Genomic DNA, 22977 nt, shown 5'->3' on the forward strand with positions numbered 1-22977 from the left:
AAATCCTTTGAGGATGACAAAGACTGGGAAACTTGTTAATCACTGAAGAATTTGATGTATCTTTTTTTAACTTGTTACCAGGCTTTAAATTCAGTGGAAATTTCCACGGTGATAAGCAACAATTGCTCTCTAAAGCCTCAGGGAATCAGTTTCCCAAAAGATTCTGCACATGAAAGAATTTATTTCTAAGGCTTATATGAATTAGATTAATACATAGTTGACAACCACCGAGGAGAATAGCCTTTAGAACAGGAAGTGTTGCTTGGCAGATAAAAGGCTTTTATTTGAAAAAAGGGGGATTTTAGTCATCCCAGAACCGTTGTGGTGTTTGCAGCTTTGGTTAAATTGGCGAGATAATCTCCCAGACACCTGTTTACTGAGTGAAACCTCTGTGCTAGAAGTATTTTCTGATGTTGTTACTTCCCTTCTATTGAAAATCCCTTTACACAAAGTAGTAGAAACAGAATACTTTTGCACATAACAAACATAGCTGTGGTGAAAGAAGAAATCCAGAGGCAGTGAGCTGGGTGTTTGTTGGGTGAATGGGAGTGGGGATCACTCTCTGAAGGTCCATGTCACTGTCTTTATTTTCCTGAAAAGCGAGTTGAAGAGCAACAAGCTTGTTGAAATCTGGGGCTGTGTTTCTTTGCTCAGAAATGAGTCTGGCTGAGAGGTGCAGGAGACAGGGATGGGAATGGGGGATGTTGGAAGCTGCCTGTGTGACTCGCTGTTGTGTACAGAGAGAGGACTGCCTTTAGTTTTGGGAACATTTATCTGGAATGCACAGGCTGACACAGGTTGGTTCTGGGGCTGGAAAAGGGTTGTTCTGTCTACTGAACTGTGAGGAGAGCTTGCTAACACTTTATATGGCGTTCAGAGTTACACATTAAGGCAGTACAGAATGTAAAAAAAAATATGAAAGCTAAAACTGAAGGCATCAGCAGAGGGCTGGTGAAAGGCTGGCAAAGAATGGAGCTTCCCATTCTGTGGTGGCAATCTGATGTCTTCGGAGCAACTTTGAGGTGTGGAAGGGGTGGGGTGTGAGCCAGGAACCCGTGGAGTGTCTGTGTCTGGGGAGAGAGAGCCCAGAGAGCAGAGCAGCCAGGGAATAGCAGTGCATATGCTGGGCCTGCCTGGGGGCCCCCTTAACCTTCTCCCTGGCCATTTGCCTGCCTGGAGAGAGCTGTGTGCTCTCATCCTCCTGGGCTCCCAGCACAGCAAGCCCTACATCCTATGACATGCACTCACATTTAATCATCCTAAAGAAAAACACACCACACGTTATCCCCGGGCACAGTGGGCTTGTTTATTTTCTGCTCCTTGTATATTATTCATTGAGGTATTGCAACATGCAGAGCTGAAGCAAACAGCATGTGATCATTGCTTGGGGGGGGGAAATAATAGCTACAAATCTTTTTTGGCAAAAGGGAAGCAGACTGGTCTCAATGACCTCATAGCCACAAATCATGGCAAGTTGAAAGCGTGGTCTTAAATTGTGTCTTCATTCAGAATCCTGGTACTGTATCTGTTAATTTATCAGTGTCCTTAAATTGTCTTAATTCAGCATCCTGGTACTGTATATGTGAATTTATCTGTGTTCTTAAATAGTCTTGATTCAGCATCCTGGTACTGTATGTGTGAATTTATCTGTGTTCTTAAATAGTCTTGATTCAGCATCCTGGTACTGTATGTGTGAATTTATCTGTGTTCTTAAATAGTCTTGATTCAGCATCCTGGTACTGTATGTGTGAATTTATCTGTGTTCTTAAGTGGTCTTGATTCAGCATCCTGGTACCGTATGTGCGAACTTATCCGTGCCCTTAAATTTTGTCTTCATTCAGCATCCTGGTACTGTGTACATGAGTTTATCATGTTCTTAAATTGTGTCTTCATTCAGCATCCTGGTATTGTAACTGTGCATTTATCAGCCCAGGAGCACCAGTAAAGTCAGGAGGATGGCTGGTGTGGCAGGGGTGAGGTGGGTGGTGCAGGGCAGTGCGTTAATGCCATAGGAGCACCGTGTGGATAAACACAGCTCCTCCTTTCCTGCACCCAGTAAGCACAAGACTGTGGTGGGAACAGTCCAAACCATCCTGAGAGGTTGTAGGTCCTGTTCCTGTCCTGCTGTGTCACCTCTGGTGGGTCTTCACAGGCATTTTCTATCTGCAAAACCAGAAAATGCCAGCAGTTGGTCAGCATCACCCTTGGGAGTGTTCAGCCCTTTTGCTGCAGGACTTTGATTTTCTCTCATAAAGGGTTTCAGGTTTGCCTTATGTTACCAACAACAATATGAATGGGAAAATCTTGATGAAAGAGCTGAAGGAATAGAGAAGGGGGAGGAAAATATTGCCCTGCTTTCCTACCACTGGATTTCTGGGCTCCCAAAAGAGAGATGAATTGCCTGCTTGATGTACAGTAAGGAAAATTGCTGTTACCTCTAGCAGCTGGTAAAGTATGAACGGAAGGAAAGAAGCATCAGTAGAGGAAAGGAAATGAAAAAACCCAGCAATTTTAAAAATGAAGATCATTGAGGTCTTGTGTCCTTCCCAGAGCTGCCACAAATTGTTACCACTGGCTTTGGCAAAGCTACCAGGGCTGATTGTCACCTCTCCAAGTGCTGTTGCCCTCTTCTCTAATGTGAGAATCATTTTGGGTGTGTTGTCTGTGAGGATTAGAAGCAAAATCATTAGGGCATGACCCTGTTCCTGACTGCTTTCATGAACCCTCACACCTGCCAAGCTGCAGGAAAGGGAAAGCATCATAAGCAAACTGAAAGGAAAGCATTCTTGTGGGGTTGACTTCCAGAAGTTCCATAACTGGATGTGATGCTGGGGTGCTTGAAGGTGAGGAGGAGGCTGGGGAGGGGTGAGCTGAAGGCACCAGGCAGCTCTGAAAAGGTTCTCCTGTGTGCACTGCTGTGTGTTCTGGAGCTGGAGATGCTTCTCCACGTGCTCACCATGACAGGACCCTGCCAGCTGTTCCTCATGCCAGGTTGTGCCACGTTTTTGGAGCTCAAAATACTTCTCCAGGTGCTCACCACGACAGGACCCTGCCAGCTGTTCCTCATGCCAGGTTGTGCTACGTTTGGCTGGGCAGAGCCGTGCCCAGCACAGGGCTGAGCAGACGGGTGGGAGTGCTGGGTGCTGCCTGTCCCTGGGCAGCAGATCAGCTCTGAGGCACTCTGCAAGGTGCTGAACCAGCAGATAACCTGATTTACAGGAGCTATCGAGCGGGAGAAGTGAAGAGAAAGGGGATGAAGTTGTTACATCCTGATTAGAGAAAAGAGGTGTAACACAGGAGAGGCTTTTCCTTCCCTTCAGGCTTCTCATTAGAGATTTTGCAGTGCAGCTCGCTGCACCTGGAGGCATCTAGGGTGTAATCAGTGTCCAGCAAACAAATCAACCCAACACAATGGATAATGAGGAGTAATAATAAATCTACAAATTGGATAAGGATAAATGCAGTGAGGAAGGCCATTAAACCCATGAGCTAGGACAGCTCTCACATGTCAGTGCCTAATGAGTATTGACAGCAGGGCTGTGTTGGGTGCTGCTGGCAGCAGCTGAAGGACCTGGAGGAGGCTGCATGTGAAGAGCAGCACCAGAGGTAGGAAAGGTTGTTATGGTCATAGCATCTGTGTAAGTGCTTGGGAATCTCAATATAAAAAGCCACTTTGGAGGCACTGGTCATGAAAAAGGGGCATCTTCAACACTAACTCTGCCTGTTGTGCATGAAAGACCTGTTTGAGCCTCCCTAGGGAATAAACCTCTCCCAGGAGCTTGGCACTGCCCTCAGCTGCACCAAAAATAACCAAAAATAGTAACATTTTCAAGCAGCTACTGTTTGCTTTTAGATAGTGACATTTTCATCTTACCATATGATGAAATAACATTTACTACCCTGAGTTCTGTACTTAATTGTTGGTTCATTAGATCTTGACACTGCAGTGTGGTGGCATCATGGCAAACACAAGTGACATCCTGAAGCTGAAGATACCAAAACATGCAAACCTAAACCAGAGCTGGAATCACTCAAAGTTTTGTGTTAACCCAGAGTTTGGGATGCATTATCCCAAGGATCTATTTTCCACAGTAAATGGAATGCAGTTTTTAAGCTCTGAGGTGAAGGGTGGTTGTTTGTTTGTTTGTTTGGTTTTTTTTTACACTGATTCATATTTAAAACCAGCAGAGCTTGGAGTGAAATGAAGAGAGACAGAAGAGTTTGGTAGGATGCTCTTCTGGGTGTACATGTCCATCTCCAAATGGCAAGAATTGCAACAAAGCATTTTACGTGTCCTATGCAGCTTTGCACTGCTTAAATATTTAAGAGTCATTTCACTGCATGAAAGCATTTCAGGTGGCATCTGAAGGGACAGGAGTTGGAATCTCATAATTTCAGGGTGTATTTTAATTGGAAAATTGAGTTGCTTTATGGCATTGATAGGGCCCCTAGAGCCAGGTGCTAGTCCAGAGTTGCTCTGCAAAAATGCCCAGAGGTGTGAATTATGACTTGAAGGGGTTTTATATATTTTGTTGACAGAGGTTTATATACTTCACTGTCTGGTGTTCAGCCTAGTGGAACTTTACATCTGAACTGATTTTTTTTGTTTGTTTTATTTTCCCTTCTGTAGAATGATTAGTAACAATTCAGTTGCACATCCACAGTGGAGCAGGTTATTGAAGTACACTGGGGGATTATGTCTTTAGCAAGTGCTGAGGTACAGCAGCACCTTGCAGTGCTTTGTTGAGATTTCTCCCAAGTAGATTCATAGCAGTGGTGCCATCAGCTTGGATGTTCTGCTCCAGTAAGCAATGGGGGCAGTCTGCTGGAGCACTCCTAATTACCATTTACTGGAGAAGTGACACACTGAAGGGGGAATATTTCCCAGTGTAGCTTTAAAAAGCATTTGTGATGTAAAAAATACTTCTTCAAAGAAGGGAACGTGTTAATGCTATTTTGAGAGAGTGGCATGCGCTCCAGTTTAATTTCATTAGCCCTTAGCAGGCACTTTTCAGGGACATTGGTGTCACACCAGAGGCAGCTGGGTCCTCCAAACTAATGACTCGTTCTCAGAACTGCTAAGCTGGGGAGGAGGATGTCCTTTAAACATCTGAGGAAGGTGCTTCTCACCAGAGCAAGGGAAGGAGGAAAGAGCTCACTGTGGCAGCGGCAGTCTGGTTTAATAAAGTTTTAAAAAGAACTAATTATTAACTTGAAATTGAAGCTACCTAGAAAAGAGGAAACAGGCACTCTCCCCTGACTCTTTAAATGCCTCTGAAAAACTGTGGAGCCTGAGAAACCTTTTGAACAATTATCCAACAAAATGTACTCATTACCTCTGAGAATAACCTATGGATTTATTGTTGGAAGGCTGATTCTGTGTCTGTGCTTTGGAAATCATTTGCTGATTGACCAGGTTGGTGAAGCACAGCTTTGCAGCCAGGAGGAGGCCCCAGACCCTGCTGAGAGCAGGAGCTGGGCAGGGAAGCTCAGTTGCTGTTGAAATCCATGGAGACCTCAGGTTAGAGTCTCCCTTGGGAGAACATCACCTGCACACCTCGGTCAGCTCCTGTGCAGTGGAATTCTGTCACTCAGAAGTGGGCAGGGATTAACTAAACTGGCGGGGCAGCACTTGCGCAATGTGGAAGCAGGTGCTCCCAAAGTGAGGGGCTGTGGGTGCTCTGAGCTGGCTCCAGGGCTATCTCCATGGAGCTGTAAACAAACCTGAACTACATATCAATATTTATATATAAATATATATACACACACTACTATGTATAAATACACATACACTATCTATAACTATATATAAATACATATAACTATACATAAATATATAAATAAATACATATATAAATGTTGTATATATATACACACACATATAACTATATATAGTGAATATATGTATATTTATAAATATATTCTGAGCTGGGTCCCAGACTATCCCCATGGAACTGTAAATAAACCTGAACTATATATAGACATTTATATATAAATATATATATTTATATATAAATATAAATAGTTATGTATAGTTATAGTATATATATAGTTAGTATATATAATAGTATATATACAGTTATGTATATATAACTGTACATAAATATACATAAAGATATAGACCTGTAGATAAATGTACATAACTATATATAAATAAATACAAATATAAACTTAGTGTATATATGTGTATATATACGCCTATATTGTGAGTGTATATATATACATATATTGTGTGTGTGTGTATATATGCACACGCAATATAAAATGGATTTGGATGTTTGCACTTCAGGCTTGTGTGTTGGAAAACTTTTCCTAATGTGTTGATTGGAGCAGTGGAGGAAATGGATGGGGGCAGTTGTAGGGATTGGCCGTGAAGGGGAGAGCAGGAAATCAGAGAGTTCCGGCTCCTGGTGCTGGAGCCAAGGCTGCCTTCCCTGCTGGCAGGAGGTGTTGGGGTGCAGGGATTCGCAGCGAGGTGTGCAGATAAACCCCCGGTGTGCGGTGCTGCCCTTGCCGTCCCTCCAGCTGTGGCACCGCTGGCTGCCCCCGGTGCTGCCTGCAGCGGGACAAGGCACCGCTGCTCATTCATTCCTGTTTAGACTGTTAGCCACTCGTGTGACTCGAGTTACAAGCGTTAATTAAATCCCTGGTTCCCTGCCTAATTAGTGACAATGGTGGCTCGTTAGGAGATCACACGGCGTAAACCCCAGTCCTCCCGAGCCAGCAGAGAGGAGGGAAATCCCGCTCTGCTGGGAGTTCCATCGAATCAAGAGGATGTTCTGTGGCTGTCTGGAACAAGGCTGTGATCTGCTGCATCGGGGGATCCCCCGGGAATCCTCAGTGTCATTATCTGACAAGCTGTTGGGTTCCAGGCCCGCTGGAAGCAGGGAAGTGTGTGAGCCTCTGGGTCTGAATGGAAACGAGCATCCCCGAGAAAAACTGAGGCTTTGACACCTTCGTGCATCTGCTCGGGCTGCAGAAGCAGGAGTGACTTGCTGGAGTCATACAGGGGGGACAGCAGCAGCCCCAGCTCAGAGCTTGCAGGGAGGAGGATCTGGGGTGCAAGGATGAATGGGGGGAAATCCAAGAGCGCCAGCAGAGCTGTAAAATCTGATGGGTTTGTTGTTTTATTGGTGCTCGTGGGGCTTATTATTTAAGACAGAAAGTGTCAGATTGATTGAAGTTTCTGTTCTGGCAGAATGCTGCTCCTCACTCATGACAGCACAGGCACAAAGAAATCACATTGTTGATATGTTCTTGTGGCACTTCACAGTTAAAACTCCCACAGAAGGCACCAGGATCTTGGGAAGAGCTGCTCTGCACCACTCTGCACTCAGAATGCTGAGTTTTCCTGTAAATTATAGAATGTTTGACTCCAAGTTTTGCCACCATTTCCTTTGGGACCCCCTTGGGTGTGTTTCCTTGAAATCCCACCCTGCCCAGGTGTGCTGTCTCTTGAGGGAGGTGTGTGTTGTTGTGTTTAGTATTCTCTTGAAAAGCAAGCTGCATTTTTACAGACTTTGGACGCACAGAAGAGCTGATTAATTCATGGTTGAGATGAGACTGGGTTAAAAGGAAATTCAGCAATTTTTTTTTGTTTGTTTGCCTGGTTCCTGGTGTGTTACAAAGTGTGTGTATTAGCAAAGCTGCCAGGGGGTTAATTTACACTAACAGCCTAATCATCTCCAGTGACACCGTGTTAGGTTTTCATAGTGCTGCTGAGATCAGCAAGGCTAGAGAGAGGAGGGCTTGAGGAACAGCCTGGGTCTTGGGAGGAGAGAAAAATGGGGGGCAGCACTTCAGACATAGCCCTCTGCATTTCCAGCTGTCAGGCTGCTTAAAAGAATCCCTTTTTCATCCAAGCTCTGGCTCTCAGATGTAACCCTTCATTTCCAAAGTGCCACCAGAGCGAGCTCTTTGTACAAGACAGACAGGCTCATTAAGGGGAATATGTGGCACTTTCCAAAATGCAGAGCTTGCTTCCTCAACCTCCCTGATTAGTTGTGAACCAGAACACATAAATAGTTGTGGGTCATGAATCACAGCTTGGTTTTGCAGATAAAAGAGTGTCTGACAGACCAGACCATAAAGTCATGGTTCATCTTCCATTCACCCCAGGAGTGCTGGGATAGAAGTTCAGCCCTGCAGGTGATCACTGAGACAAAAATGTGACTGACCAGCCTCAGGGGTTCCTCATTTGGCATATTGGACATTCCTATTTTGAGGAATCTGAATTTTCCTATGGGTTGCATGGCTGCTTGCTCAGGGCTGTGAGCTTGACTACAGCTTTTAAGAAATGAGGTGCTGTGATGGTAATTGCTGGAGTCACTGAGTCACTCCTGTGCCTGCTCTCTGCAGGTCCTACGGATACCACCAGTAGCAACCAAAATATTTTTCTGCTTGAGGTTATGTCTAGCTTAGAAAAAGCTCTGATTGCATTGAGAATTCTTCCTGTGGAAAGGAAGCACCAGCCCTCAGCAGGAGCCTGTCACTTAGGAACGGGCCCAAATTTAGTCCTGTGGAAAGTAATGAGGATATTCACAGGCTTTAGGCTACTTTTTATTCCTCTGGATTCCAGACATCCATGACAGGCCACATTAGCAGCAGCCTCTGATTTTCCCTTCTATAGCAGCCTGATTACAGTTTTCCAGTAGAAAGGAACGACAAAACCATTTTTTGGGTATGTACTTGGTCACTGTTGGTTGTGTGATGATGACTGTGGACAATGTACCCTTGTAATGTTGGGGTTTGAGACAGAAGATGATAAAAGGCTGGTTTTAAAGCTGTGGTTCATTTGTGAATAGAACAGAGCTGGCCCGAGCAGAGGCTCAGGGCAAACACAAGGAAGAGCAGGGAGTGTGTCACAAGCCAGCCATGGGGACAGGAGTGTCACAGCCCTGCAGGTGACATCCCAGTAGTGTTCAAGGAGGTGGCTTTGGGTCCTTGGGACTGGACTTGGGTTTGTGGGAGGGTCCTGCTGTCCTCAGGATCCATGAGAGTGGTGATTCCAGGTGGAAGGAGCCTCTAAGGGAAGCCCCAGCACCTTGGGGCTCAGGTCCCTCAGGGCTGAGCTGGGTGACCCTGCCCTCCCAGGAGCTTCCCAGTGCCTTTCCTGGTGCTGTCAGTGCCCCAAAGTGCAGGAACCCCCCCAGTGCCTTTCCTGGTGCTGTCAGTGCCCTAAAGCACAGGAACAACTCCCCCAGTGCCTTTCCTGGTGCTGTCAGTGCCCTAAAGCACAGGAACAACTCCCCCAGTGCCTTTCCTGGTGCTGTCAGTGCCCCAAAGCACAGGAACAACTCCCCCAGTGCCTTTTCTGGTGCTGTCAGTGCCCCAAAGCACAGGAACTCTGCCTTTCCTGGTGCTGTCAGTGCCCCAAAGCACAGGAACAACCCCAGTGCCTTTCCTGGTGCTGTCAGTGCCCTAAAGCACAGGAACAACTCCCCCAGTGCCTTTCCTGGTGCCTGTCAGTGCCCCAAAGCACAGGAACAACTCCCCCAGTGCCTTTCCTGGTGCTGTCAGTGCCCCAAAGCACAGGAACAACCCCCCCAGTGCCTTTCCTGGTGCTGTCAGTGCCCCAAAGCACAGGAACTCTGCCTTTTCTGGTGCTATCAGTGCCCTAAAGCACAGGAACCCCTCCAGTGCCTTTCCTGGTGCTGTCAGTGCCCTAAAGCACAGGAACAACTCCCCAGTGCCTTTTCTGGTGCTGTCAGTGCCCCAAAGCACAGGAACTCTGCCTTTCCTGGTGCCTGTCAGTGCCCCAAACCCCCCTGTTCAGAGCCCTGTTCAGCCAGGATACTGCAGGTGACAATCCAGCCTGGGCACAGCACGTGAGGATGATGTGTAACCTCCCTTCTCCAGACTCAAGGGTACTGCTGAAGAATTTTTCTCTTATCTCTCTGAGACAATGCTACTGTAATTTGTACTGGGCAGAAATATTGAGAGAGCTGAATGAAGATTTTATCACTTGGTTGTAGATAGTGACAGCTGGGTAATGTTAATATCTTCTGAGAGATCTTTAAAGGAATCTTGAATAGTTGTGCAGAAATTAATATGCCTCATCCCCTCTTTGTGTTACTGAAGTGGGGCTGTGCTGTCATCTCCAGCCTGCATTCTTTAATTTTCATAGCAAGGCCTGATGGGCTCTCTGTCCATTGCTATGGTAACTGCTGCTTTATTTCTTACTCAAAGAAAACATTGACATAAACCCCACCACAACATGTCCTTTTTATTCACTGTGCACACCTAATGGATGCCAGAGCTGTGCAAGTATGTCATGATTGTGCTGGGTGGAGAGCAGTAACCGGCAGGGCTCCTGCCCTGGTGGGGAACTGGTGTCACCTTTCAGCACACACAGAATTTTATGTCAGCTACTTCAGCTCTGCTTTTATTCCTGCCCGTGTTTAATTAGATTTCAGACTCTTCAGGGTGGAAACAGTCCCTGGCTGGGAGTTGGGAAGTGCTGTGGGGGAACGGGCTCTAACAGCAGATGAGGCATGTGAACTTTGGTTTTGCTCTTAAACAGCTCCATTTTGAAGTGGAATTGATCCCATGAACTTCTGGCAGTCGTTCAAAATCCCTCCCAACCTTTTTGTGAGCACTAATGAAGGGAGTAGAGGTTCTTTCCCTGTGCTAGTACTTCTGTTTTGTTGCCTTAAAACCCCCAAATGTCTCATGAAAAGCTCTACAAAACTGCAGTAGCCTAAGTCCCCTCCACGAGGTTCTGCTACCCAGTTTGCTCCATCCTCTGGGAGTGATGCAGAATAAAGTGTTCCCAGTTCCTCCCAGCATGGGCAGCTTGCTTTGAGTCCCCACAGCCCTGAGACATCCCTGCCAGGGACAGCTCTGAGGTCTGGCTCTTCTTGAAGGGAAAAATCTTTCTGCAAGTGTTTTCTAGGGTTTTCCCTGCTCCCTGTCACAATTATCTGATAAGTGTGGCAATTATCTTTTCATCTTAGAGTAAAAAACAAATTAAAAAGAAATGATTAAAATCTAATCATTATCTACAATAAGAAGAAGCTTGCATATTCTGTGTTACATTCTGCATGATTTTAGATGGAACCTCATTAAACATCTTTACACCTCTTAGGTTCTTCTCTGCTAACTCTTCAGGGGTTTCCCAGGAGGAAATGACTCTGTGGCACCTTGCTCTAAAACCTACAGAGTTTATTCTGACAGAGCATTTTGCTGGAGTGCTGGCATTAAAGATGCTGTGCATGGAGAGCAGTGTTTGCAGGGCTGAGCCCCAGTTCTGCACTGAGGTTTTCCTGCAGAACTCTGTGCCCTGTGTGCAGCCCTCCCTAAATCAAGACTGTGCTTTCTGAACTGCCTCACCCTGCAGGTGGGGACGTGCAGTGACAATTGTGGGAAGGGTCTGAGTGCTCCCCTGGTTGATAGGGTGATGCTCTTGTGCCTCTGCAGGGTTATTTTGATCCCAGAGTTTGCTGTGGTTTAAATAGAACTGATCCTGCTTTGGGGGCACTCCTTTAAATGCCAGTAAAGCAGGAGCAGAGGGTGGAGTTTTGGGGATGTCCTGTCCTGTACAGGAGATGTGTTAGGTAAGAGCCACTCTCTCTCCTCATCCCTTAACAGCTCTGTTCTCATCTCCCTAAATGAGGGTGAGTCATGGCCAGATCTCAGCTGGATGCAAGAGCAATTCCTGCAATGGGAAAGGTTTGAGAACTCCCTGTTCTGGGGAGCTGTGCTTGTTCAGAGGCAGCGATTGTCCTGTTGTGTGTGTAATTACACCTGCCTCCCTGTACCCACTGCTGCTCATTCCTGGGTGTGTTCTTAGCTAAGTCCTGCCTGTTCAGAGAGGAAATTTAACAGCAAAAGCAGGTGAAACATCCACGTGTCCTTCTCTGCTCAGAAAACATCTAAAAGGATAAGGAATGTTGCTTTGATAATTATTTAAATGCTGCTTAATGGGCCTCCTGGACTGGTTAGATTTGATTGCCTTTTCACCAAATACTCAACTGATTCAGCAACATGAAAGAAAAGGGGAAAAAAGGACAGGAGGATTGTGGTAATTGAGTCTTTCCAAATGTAAGAAAATCAGTCGGTTCTATTGAAATTCCCAATTGCCAGTCTGAAGCGTACTTAAGTGTTTGTTTAGTGGATAACTGGTTTTACCTTTTATTTGCCTTTTCCAGAAACACCAAAAGGATAGAAAAATAAGAAACACAAAATGAGTTTAACTCAATCTGAGCATGTTCTTAGTGGCTGAAAAAAAAAGAAAAAAAAAAAGAAAACCAGCTATTCTCTGTGCTCTATTAGAGCTTTGTTATTCAGAGCAGAAAGAGCCATGAGTGAGAATTCATTTCAGATGGGTATTTTGGAGAAAATTGGAATCTGGATTGATTTTCATAGGAAAGTCTTAAAATCTGGCCATTTATGCTTTTTAACATCTTCCTAGTGTGTTTGTAAGGCTTAAAGCACCCTTAGAGAAAAGTTTCTTGTAAGCTTCCAAATGAGTGGTGCTGTCCTGGTGGGTAAAGCTGATTGTGCTTAATCGTCAGAATTTTTTTTTCCCCAATTTTCATTTCAATTAAGTTTTTCATTCGGATACAGGTGCATTTATGTAAGTGAGTAAGTTGGTTGTACTAGAACTTGAGATTTATACCTTTCCCTAAGTGTGTGGTTTAGTGTCCAAAATCCAGTGCACCCTGTTGTTTTCTTGTTTGAGTTGGCTCTTCTTGCTTAATCTGGAGCTGTGCCAAAAACATGAATATTCATTACGCTGTTAAACAAGATTTTTATTGAAAACAAAAAATGGATCTGAAGCTTTCATCTGTCATTGTGAACTCAGCTAGTGAAAGCCCTGTGAACAGGCACATTTATCAGGGAGCTTTTTCTGGGGTTTTTTGCTTATTGAGTGAAAATTTGTTAGAGACCAAGAGTATCTCACTGGGCAGCGAGCCTGCTTTTAAGGTATTTCTGTGTACAATATGAATATAATAGAAATGAAATATATAAATTGAATTATATTATTTTATATGTTGTATCAAGTAGGAAATGCTTTGACAAGTGCTGAGCCTCAGGGAAGGTGCTACAAGCAGAGGGCAGATGTAGCAGAGCTAACAAAGGGCAGTGCTCCCTTTTTGCAGGGCTGCTGGTGGTTCCCATCCCCAGCCTTTCCTTGGGATGGCATTCCCCAAGCTCGGAGCTGATTCTGAGTCCCTGTGCAGTGGCTGAATGAGAGACACTTGTTCCCCATGGATGGATGGATGGGGAAAGTGAGGAGATGAGCAATCAGACAGGTTGCTCTGGCAGCCTCTGGCCTGTACAAGAAATTAAATAGGTTTAGCTTTTAGATGACACATGGAACTGATTTGAAAGGTCCTCCCTCAATTGTTTTGCAAGGTGAAGTTCTCATGAGAGCTGACTGCTCCACCCTGCAGAGCAGACTGGCTAGGGTTGTTTCCTTTAGTGTATGTTATCCAGAAGACCAGTATCCAGAGATTACTGGGAGTTATTTATATTCTCACTCAGTCCTGCTGGCCAGTCCAGTGTGGTGCTTTGACAGCCTGCTGCCCAGCGTGTTAGGCTGGGTGGTGTTCATTTCTAAACTAACGGGAATGTTGTAAAAGCTGTGTAAGCTGCAGTGAAACAAGGGTTGGTTTTTTTTCAGATATCTTAAACAATTCTCCTCTGAGCTAGAGGAGGAAGGCAAGAGCTAATTCCACACAAATTGCTTTGGGGTAAAAAGGGCATCAATGAGTGCAAGAAGGGAGGACATAGCAGGGCAGGAGATCACAGCAGTTCCCCAGTGAATGCTGATTTCCTCTACCCTGAGATACCTGGCCCTGGGTTATTTTTCCCCAGCTGCAGTGACAGCAGGGCAGGAGGCAGAGTTTGCCTGCAGGACCATGGCACAGGCTGGGGCATCCCTGGAGAAGCTGTGGCCAAGCAAGGAGGACTCCCAAGGTTTGGAAACCAGGGGGGCTCTCAGGGTAGAGTTGTGGGAAAGAATTGCTATAACAACAAACTATTTGCTCTTAAAGAGGGGAAAGTATGTGACACCATCAAAGGGGGACAGGGATTCAAAGGGAAACACATGTCTGAAACATACAGGTCAAGTTTATTTGAAAGGAAAATTTGTTTGCTTTTGATTCTTTATAACATTTCCCATAGAGACTAGCAAATATAGCTGCCACATTTTTGGCAAAGGGTGTCTTATCCTAAACCTGAAACACTTAAGTACACATACTTACATAAATATGGTCTCTATTAGTTTCAGCTGTGGGACTTCTAATCCCTGCCTTTTGTAGTTTTTTGGGTTTTTTGTTTTGTTTTCCTCTGTTGGCTGTGTTTGAAGCTTTGAAGGGTTTGGTAATAAAAAGATGTTGTTACTGCTTTTTTAGAAAGAGAAACAAGGACAAGGGGATGAAGAGAAATCTTTGTCAGGGTTCTGGTGTCTGAGCAAAGGTGAGCAGGAGTGGGACACTGGTGATGGCCTGTACTGTAAAACCTTTCTGTGGGGTGCCTGAAACCACCCGAGGTTTGTAGTTATTGAAAGCGGTTATTAAAACTGGTTGGCTCTTACAGAAAACATATGGGTAGCCATAACTCAGGAATCCTCTCTGGCTATGCTTTCCAAAAAAATATCCATTAGCAGAGCTGAAATTTGAAGAAGGAATAGGGTGAAGTCAAATCAGCCCCTAATCACTGAACCCTTCTAGTCCCAGAGCCTTCCCTGGGCTGGAATAAAGCAGTTTTTAATTTTCCTTTTTTCCCCCAAATGGTGCTTCCAATCCCCCACCACTCTCTTTGATTCAGTTCCCTTTGTTTATTTTTAAATAAACATATGGCACACTCATCTCTCAGCCAGGCAAAGAGCTCTCCCTGATGTCAGTGGGAGCTTCACCACCTTCAGGATGGGAGTGGGGATCAGTAAAGGAGCTCCTGAGAGCTGGCCAGGCTGGTACTCCACTAACACAGGGTGGCTGCAAAGCAAACAATCCAGTGAGACCTAATCAAGTTAAGTGCATTTCAAGCACCCATGGGGCCTGTCCCCAAGGGCTTGCAGCCAGCAGGATTGATGGAAACCTTTGAGAGCCTTGGTGCAGGAGCTGGGCGCGCTCCTGGCTCAGGCAGAGCCTCCCAGCTCCGGGCCCTGCTCTGTGACCCTGCTGGCAGCAGTCAGTGTGTGTGTACAGACACACAGATGGGTGTGCCAGGCTCCTGATGTGCGTGCTCAGGTCTGGTGCCTGTTCTTCAGCCAGGCCCTTTGGGTCACAGAGTCACACCCTGGGCTGGGAGGGACTCGAGAGCTCACCCAGCTGCAGCCCCTGGGCCAGGGACACCTCCCACTGTCCCTGGCTGCTCTCAGCGTGCTGCCCAGCACCTGGGATAGCTCTAGGCTGGGATTGGGGTTTACGGGTCAAAGCTCTTGCCTTCCCCTCCGTGCTGATGCTGCTCTTGCCTTTTCGTGCACGTTGCAGCACTTCTAACAGCCGAAACAAGAGACAGCAGTGACAAACACGGGGACAATTGCCAGGCTTTGTTTGGCTTTGTTTCCTTTCTCTCCGCAGCCCAAAGACCAGGGAGGGAGAGGAGGAGCAGGGGATTTGGCTGTTGGCCAGTTTGCTGAGGGGTTTGCAGAGAGCAGACATCTGCCCTGAGGATGGATGGCTGCAGAATTCTGAGCAGGAGGTGCCAGGGCAGCTCTCAGACACTGACTGTCCTGCCCAGCCCCAGGTGATGAACTGCCTGAATCCCCCTTCTGACTCCTCACAGTGCCTGGGAGTCAATTATCAAATGACTCTTAATCAAGTTAAACCAGGTGTGGGGCTGTGCTGTGGGTCCTGAAGTCTAATTTTGTTATTTTTACAGGGCTATATCTGTGATTTTGGGTGACTGATAAGGCAGTAAATATGCACAGATTGTGTTTTACACACATTGAGATAAAAATCTCTTCCACTGTTGGGCTTCTTTACCCAGAAGGAATATGTTCTTTAAATATTTCTTCACAGCTAAACTCAAGCTGAAAGATTCATCTGCCACAGAGGCAATCTTTGTGTGCAGACCTGGTTTTCTGTTTCGAACTTGGTGGGTGCTGGACTTTGGTTCTAAAACCTTGAAGTCTCCTGAGCTCTGAGTCCCAAATGGCTCAAGTATTTCTGTGCTAGAATTTTTATGACACTGAATAATAGAATCAGTTTTCCTCCTAGGAGTGAATCCACTCTTTGGGTTGCTTACAGTTGGGTCTCATTTTCATTCACTTCAGCTACACCTTGATGCCAGAACAATCATAAAGTTTCGTGTTGTCAGTGTTGGGGTTTGGCCTTAGAGCTGAGGATGGATTTAAGAATATTCATTCCTGCTAACACAGGGATATTAAGAGATTCTGAGCTACCTCCAGGAGTGAGGATAAAGAGGGTGAAACATTCTAATGAGCCTTTTCTAGCGCTCTGACTTCTCTCCAGATATGCCTACATTTTGCTTGGGAAATACAATCTCCATAATAATTTAAAATCTGTCAGACTCCCTTCCCAGTCTTGTTCTGAGTGTGTTACACAGTAAACCTGAAGGATGATCTTTTTTAAGGACAGCCCAGGATAAAAATAGTATCTTTCTCACAGAAATGGGTGAAAGAGTTTTCACAGACCCTGCCAACAGTGTTCCTGGCTCAGAGCATTTCTATTTATCCTGCTCTTCTGAAAGCACTGAATTCACTTTCAAGTTTGAAAGTATTTTAAAAAAAGAATAAATTGGAGATCCAGATTTGATGGTGCACTTGAAAGATCCAGCAGGCATTAAAGTTCCATCTCACATTTGAGTTGTTCTCAGCACCAAGACCGAGATGCCAAATTCTGGGATGCTGGCAGCGCTCCCGTGTGCCTAGCAAAGCAATCCCATCATAATTAATGTGGGGAGCCTGTTTGGGCAGGAAAATATTTATGGGATCTGCAGAGCCCACTAAATGCACCGGAGTAACAGAGCTCTGCCAGCTTGGGCTGTGCAGATTAAGGACAGGTGGCTGCTGCTGGCACCGTCCTTGGAAGGCTGGTTCCTGCCTTGTGGCCCTGCCACCCCTCCTGCTCCCAGCTGCCACTCCCAGGTGCCAGGAGGGACCAGCGGGAGCTGCTGCAGCCCCTCCCCGTTATCCCCGGCTGGGGTCCGTGCACAAATCACAATCAGGACAGGACTGCTGGGAACTGCCTTGAGCTGTTTGATTTTCCAGCATCAGCCTCATTGCATGCTTATGACAATGGGAAGATGCCAGCAGCTCACATCCCAGGCAGCAGACCAAGAACTTCATGTTACAACTCACTTTAAAAGTTTTCTGACCAATCCCACAAAGCAAAAGCACATTGACAGTAGTTCTATCCAACCACTGTAAGCACAGGTACCTTTGGTTAAACAATGCTCGCTTATTTCAAATACAATACCTGCTTGTGAGCCTTAAAACACAACACACAGATCTCCATTATTAAGCTAAGAACTTCCTAATGTCTCGCTAGATAAACTTTTCTGTAGCTTAGGGAGTTATTCTAGACAAGCATTAATACACAGACCATTGTTCTGTTTGTCCTTGCTTTTCTACATCTTACATAATTTTCTGCTGCCCAATCTCATGGCTACTGCTTAGCTCTAATCACAATTCTGCCTTTTGCAGCTTTCCCAAAACCCTCTCAATTTATGGGTTCGCACACCCGTGAGCTCAGGGAGTGCTCTGAGCTCAGGTGAGCAGCTCCAATACAAAGTGACACTGAGCTGTGTCAGTACCTCCCTGTCTCCTCTCTCTATATTATATAAGCTCCTCACAGAAATAGTTTGGAGTTTCTCATTATCCCGATTTCTTGTAGAAGTTCTGCAGCCAAACCCATGTACAAATCTGCTCTAAATGTGGAATAATCCTGCTAAAATCACCAGGAAAGAGAACGGAATTTGACCCAGTAGATCCAGATTAAATAAATCCTGCTGGAAAGACAATTAAAACTTCAATTTCTGTGTTCATTACTTCAATGTTTTACTTTTAAAAATCTGTCCTTAGGGGAAATAATACTGTAGAGTGCTTACATTATTTATTGTTGTTCTCATGCAGAAAAGCTGGGTTAAAGGCTGCCCAAAATTACAAATGATTGTTTATTTTTAAAAACGGTGTTTGCCTCACTGGAAAGACGTTGGCATTTGGGAATGGGAAATGATGGGAGATGTAAACAGAAACATCCTTCATTGTCAGGGCAGCCTCAGCACAGAGGCATGTTCAATCAGCACTGGCTCCTTCTCATTAAGTGGTGTCACTTAATTACAGCTCCAGGTGAAACAAAATGATTTGCAATACCCGCGTCAATTTAATTAGCATGATACAAATATAAACCTTTTGTTTTTTTCTCGTTGCATAATGCATGGCCATGACCTCTTTAAGTGTATTTACTTTTATTGACATCTTAATTGGCCGCCCACCGCACGGTGCCTCTGTGCAGTGATTTTCATAGGAACAAAAGACAAATGACTCTGTCACTCACAGGGGGAGCCACATCAGATCCCATTGTCGGCCCCTTCCTGCTTCTCTTCCCGAGGGCTAAAAGCATCCTTAAAAATCCACGGTGTGAATAGCACAGTAAGGGAGGACATTTGTGGATTTTAGCATGACCTCGCAGGGCCAGAGGGAGCCATGGCCCTCTCTGGGCACTGAGGTGGGGGAAACTGCAAAGCACACCCAGAGCAGTCTCAGAGGATGCTTCAGACCCATTTCTCTCCTTTGTAAAATCAGACATGCTAAAGGGAACCCAGAACCAGAGCAGCTTTCCCTTATCTCGGACTTTTCCCTATGTTGCAGTTTGTCGATACTTTTGTGAAATCTTTTAGCGTCAAAAATTATTTCACACTATATATATATATATATTTATACGTATGTGTAACATTTATTTTTCCATTATTTAAACCATTTTTCCTGTTCTTACCCTGGACAGTGTGCTTATTCCCATCTGTCACCCTCTGTGGAGGGTTGATGGGTGCAGGTTCTGTTAATTAACTGACCACGGATCAGTATTTCAGAAAATCACCTTTGAGGTGCCTGAAGAGGGCTTATAAGGTATCCAAACAGAATGAGAACCCATGTCTTCCTAAAACTGGATCTTTGTTAAACGCCAGTGGGTGTTTAATTGTTGCAATAAAAATCTGGGTAGGTCTTGGTGTGATTTGTGAGCTCAACTAAAGGTGCTCTAAGGGAAGGAGTTGAACATCTTGCAAAATTGCTACTGAAGCAGTAAAAGCTCTGTAAGGTCAGAACTCAAACCTGCTTCTGTATCTTTACCAGGATGATGCAGATAGAAAAGTCAGGCCTTTTTCTCACTCATTGAAACAATTGCTTTCCTTCTGTGAGCAATAGGATTTTGTACCATGCCCCAAATGGTCAGTGCTGTTCCTCTGCCTAGAACTAATTCTCACTTTGCCCAGAAATCATTTGAAAAGCTCTTAAAATTTTTAAAGTAGGAATATGCTCTAAAATGTCATTGCAAAAACCCACAATACAGAAGCAAGTGGGAATTTCCAGCAGAAATGACAGATGTGGCAGAGACCAACCTGCGCGTTGCCACCAGTGCTTCTAATTATAGGCCAGCAAAAGAAAATTTTGAGCTGAATTTTGCCAACATTCAGCCTACAACAGTCAGTCTATGATTAGTCAAGTCATCAAAATATAAACAAAAATAATTCAATCATCAAAGCAGAAATCCCATCTGCAAGGGGTGTAAACACTAAGATGAAAGAGATGCTGCCTTTTAGAAGGACAGAGTAGGATCATGTGTAACTTCTGAATGCAGCAGAAAAGCTTCAGAAACTGTATAATGTATATGCACAATCTCTAACCTGGCTGAAAACACAATCAGAACTTCATTTTATGGCAACATCCTGACAACCAAAGTGTTTGGCCTGAGAATCTGATGTTTTCAGAGTGGCAAAGTCCCAGCTAGAAATTAATGTGTCTAAGGACTAGTTTTGTTTCATAGAGCACAGCTAATATGAAAATTTGATTAGTTCATACTCCATCAACATAAAAGATATGAGGTATGAATATTCTATTAACATCTTCAAACTGAACAAATGGCTGTGCCTGCTCGCTTGCACACCCTGGATTGCACAGTCACAGAGAACTCCTCTGTTTGTAACAAAGGCTGATACATAATGCCAGCTTCAAGTATTTATCATTTTGCAATAGCACTGCTTGGACAGTTCATGGTCTACTACAGAAGCAAAAAAAAGGAGGCTGGAGTTATAAATGAGAACAGAAAATGTAAAAAAAGTCTGAACTCTCTGCTTTATGATTTTCATGAATATTATGAGAGATGGGTGGGCCATTTGAATAGATAAATGATGTATGATAGAAGTACAGAGAGCATCAGGAGAGAGGCTTTTGCTCTGAGCATTTTAAAATGTCCCATTCTTGTGATAGAGGCTGATTTTTAGGTGCAGTGTAATCTAAACCCTCAGTGGCTACAGTGGATTAAAAACTCTTTCTTGCTCCTTTTCAGAGGTGATGTTTTAGTGTCATTCTTTTATCTTCTCAAAATCCTTTCTGTAACAGCAGTTCTAGAAACAGTTCTGCTCTTGCCTCCAATCCTATTTCCATGAAATGCTGTATGGCTCCCTCTTTCCACTAATGGAAAAAACTCCATTGTTGTGGTGTTTATAGCTCTGGATTATTAGGAGCTGAGTTTGGCTGAAATTCTTGGCAAAATGATGTGTTCAGTGAAGAGTACAACTTTGAGGCAGCCAAAGAAATTAATATGTCAAATTTTAATTTAAGAAAGAGCTGAACAACCTCAAAATGAAACAAGGCCTTTCAATTTATGAAAAAAAAATCATTTCATCCAGTAACGTTTTTTCCTGCTTTCTGGTAAATAGCAACCTCCAAAACCATTTTATGTTGACAGTAATAATTTTACCTCTCTTAGTGGTTTAGTCTGACCAGCAACCCCCAAACCAATTATTCACAAAGTTTTATTTCTGAGCTTTTCCTTTTTAATATCCTTTAGAAATGCGGGGAGTTCTTTTCATGGCTTGAAGGATCCTCCTGGGGAAGCAGCATTTCTGCAGTTGTGTTCCTGCTGATCCCACACTCTCCTGTGCTGAGGCTTTTTCCCAGTCACTTCTTGTTGCAAAGGGCTTCCAGGTGTGGGGGGAACCAACTGTCCTTGGGTGGGAGGGACAGGATTTCCAAAATCTTCATGAGAGCCAACCAAGTGTGCTCATTTTGTGTTTAAGGTTGAACTGCAATGAGGGTGAGGACCCCTCTCCAGGGAGGAGGTGCAGATGGAATTTGGCCCTGAGGTCACTCACAGCAGTGTGTGTTTTGTGTATTTTTGTGTCAAGGTGCTACCATGCAAGCACTCTGTAACAGAATTTTCTTGCTCCTTATGCATGAAAGAAATCCAAGCGTAATTATTTCAACACAATTATGCTGGCAAAATCTCCTCAAAGTTTCTCTTTGAGTCTTCAGGTCAATGTCATCTTATTTATGTGTCTCACACATGGATTTTCTTCTTTTGGAAGGCAGGACAAGTCTCTGCTGTTTTGTGCTGTGGCCACACTTGAGCCAGTGAGACCATCCCTTAATGACATTACCAAACTGGCACAAAGGAGGAGGAAAAACATAATGCAGGCTTTTGGATGAGAGTCCTGAGATGGAGATAGAGCATTTCCTGGCTCCCTAATGGCTTTATTCCTTTTCAGGGAATGCTTTTATCAGCTTTGAAGGTCAGGTAGGAAAATCAGAGGTTAAGCAGTTTGGCTTTAGTTTTGGATGCAGCTTTAAAAATTCCTGTTTAAGGGCTGGATTGAGCAGCACACAGTCACCTCTGCGTGTTCATGGATCTCAGCTCTGGAGCACGACTCCAGAGATTAAATCACAGAATCACAGAATGGTTTGGGTTTGGAAGGGACCTCGGCTCCTCTCAGCTGGGACCTCTCCGTTGAAAGCCATAAGTTCAGGCAAAATTCTAAACCCACCGAGAAGCAAGCAGAGCCCTAGAAATACAGCAGGGTTGTTGCTTTCCACCTTGGATTTCTGTCCACTTAGAACTGATCAAAAGCTACAAACAGCTGTAGCTGGATTAAATCTGCGAAACTTGAACTGCAGCTGCCTCCTGTAGGAAACACCCAGCAAGACCCAACCACCCAGGCACTGCAGCTGGGGTGCAGCCCCTCTGTCCTCTGCTGTGCGCTCAGAGAGGAGGGGAGGAAGGCACCTGCACCTCCCTGAAATCTGGCAGTTCAGGTCATGTTTCTGTTTTGCTGCTGAGCTCCGTGTGACGATGAGCAAATCTCCAGCCCCTTTATTCACCATGGGTTTCTCAGTGGCTGTGGCAGCACTGAACTGTTCGATGGGACTGAATCTGCTGGTGAGTGTGGTGATAAGGGCCATATGATAAGGGCCGTATAAAGTCACTGTTATGGCTAATCTGAGGTTGCTGCTTTGGAGTTAGGCCAAGGATTACAGATTGCAGTTGCTCTTCCTGGGTTTGATAGCGTGGCAGTAAAAGAGCCTTTCTCAAATTGATGTTGGCTTTCCTGCTGCCTCTCGTGCTTGGCTCACTGGCCATTCTGTTTGCTAAACCATTTCCCACTAAGCTTTCTATCTGCTCCTCACCTCCTGATGGACAGTGCAGTTAAGGACACCTGGTCAAAGGGCAGAGTGTCTCAGAAGGGATTTCTCTGCTCCTTTTTTGAGCAGCCTGTGATTCCCAGCGAGCTTTGATTTCCCAACAAGCAGACTTAGGCAGGCTGGTGTTGTAATACATGGCTTATCTTGCTCTGGGAGTGACCCACAGGTTGCTTTGATTATCTTCCCTTTTTTTGGAGGTGTCTGAGTGTTGGCTCTTGGCTCTGGCTGGTTCAAGACTCTGTTGTACAAGTAACCAGAGTCATCTTATGCCTGACACATGTCTGTGCTTCTGGGTCAGTATAAAAAGAAAAGGATGGGAAAAAAAATTAAGGAGAGTTGAATAAAGAGAGCATTTTGGAATAAACCAA

General features: G+C 44.9%; 1 protein-coding gene across 1 annotated transcript in view; it reads left to right on the plus strand.

Moving 5' to 3' along the window:
• TMEM132C (transmembrane protein 132C) overlaps positions 1-22977 on the plus strand; it is a 169999-nt gene that overhangs the window by 56134 nt on the left and 90888 nt on the right. The window lies entirely within an intron of this gene.

This window comes from Molothrus aeneus, chromosome 18 (genome assembly GCF_037042795.1).
Source record: "Molothrus aeneus isolate 106 chromosome 18, BPBGC_Maene_1.0, whole genome shotgun sequence".
In the NCBI taxonomy this organism is placed as follows: domain Eukaryota; kingdom Metazoa; phylum Chordata; class Aves; order Passeriformes; family Icteridae; genus Molothrus; species Molothrus aeneus.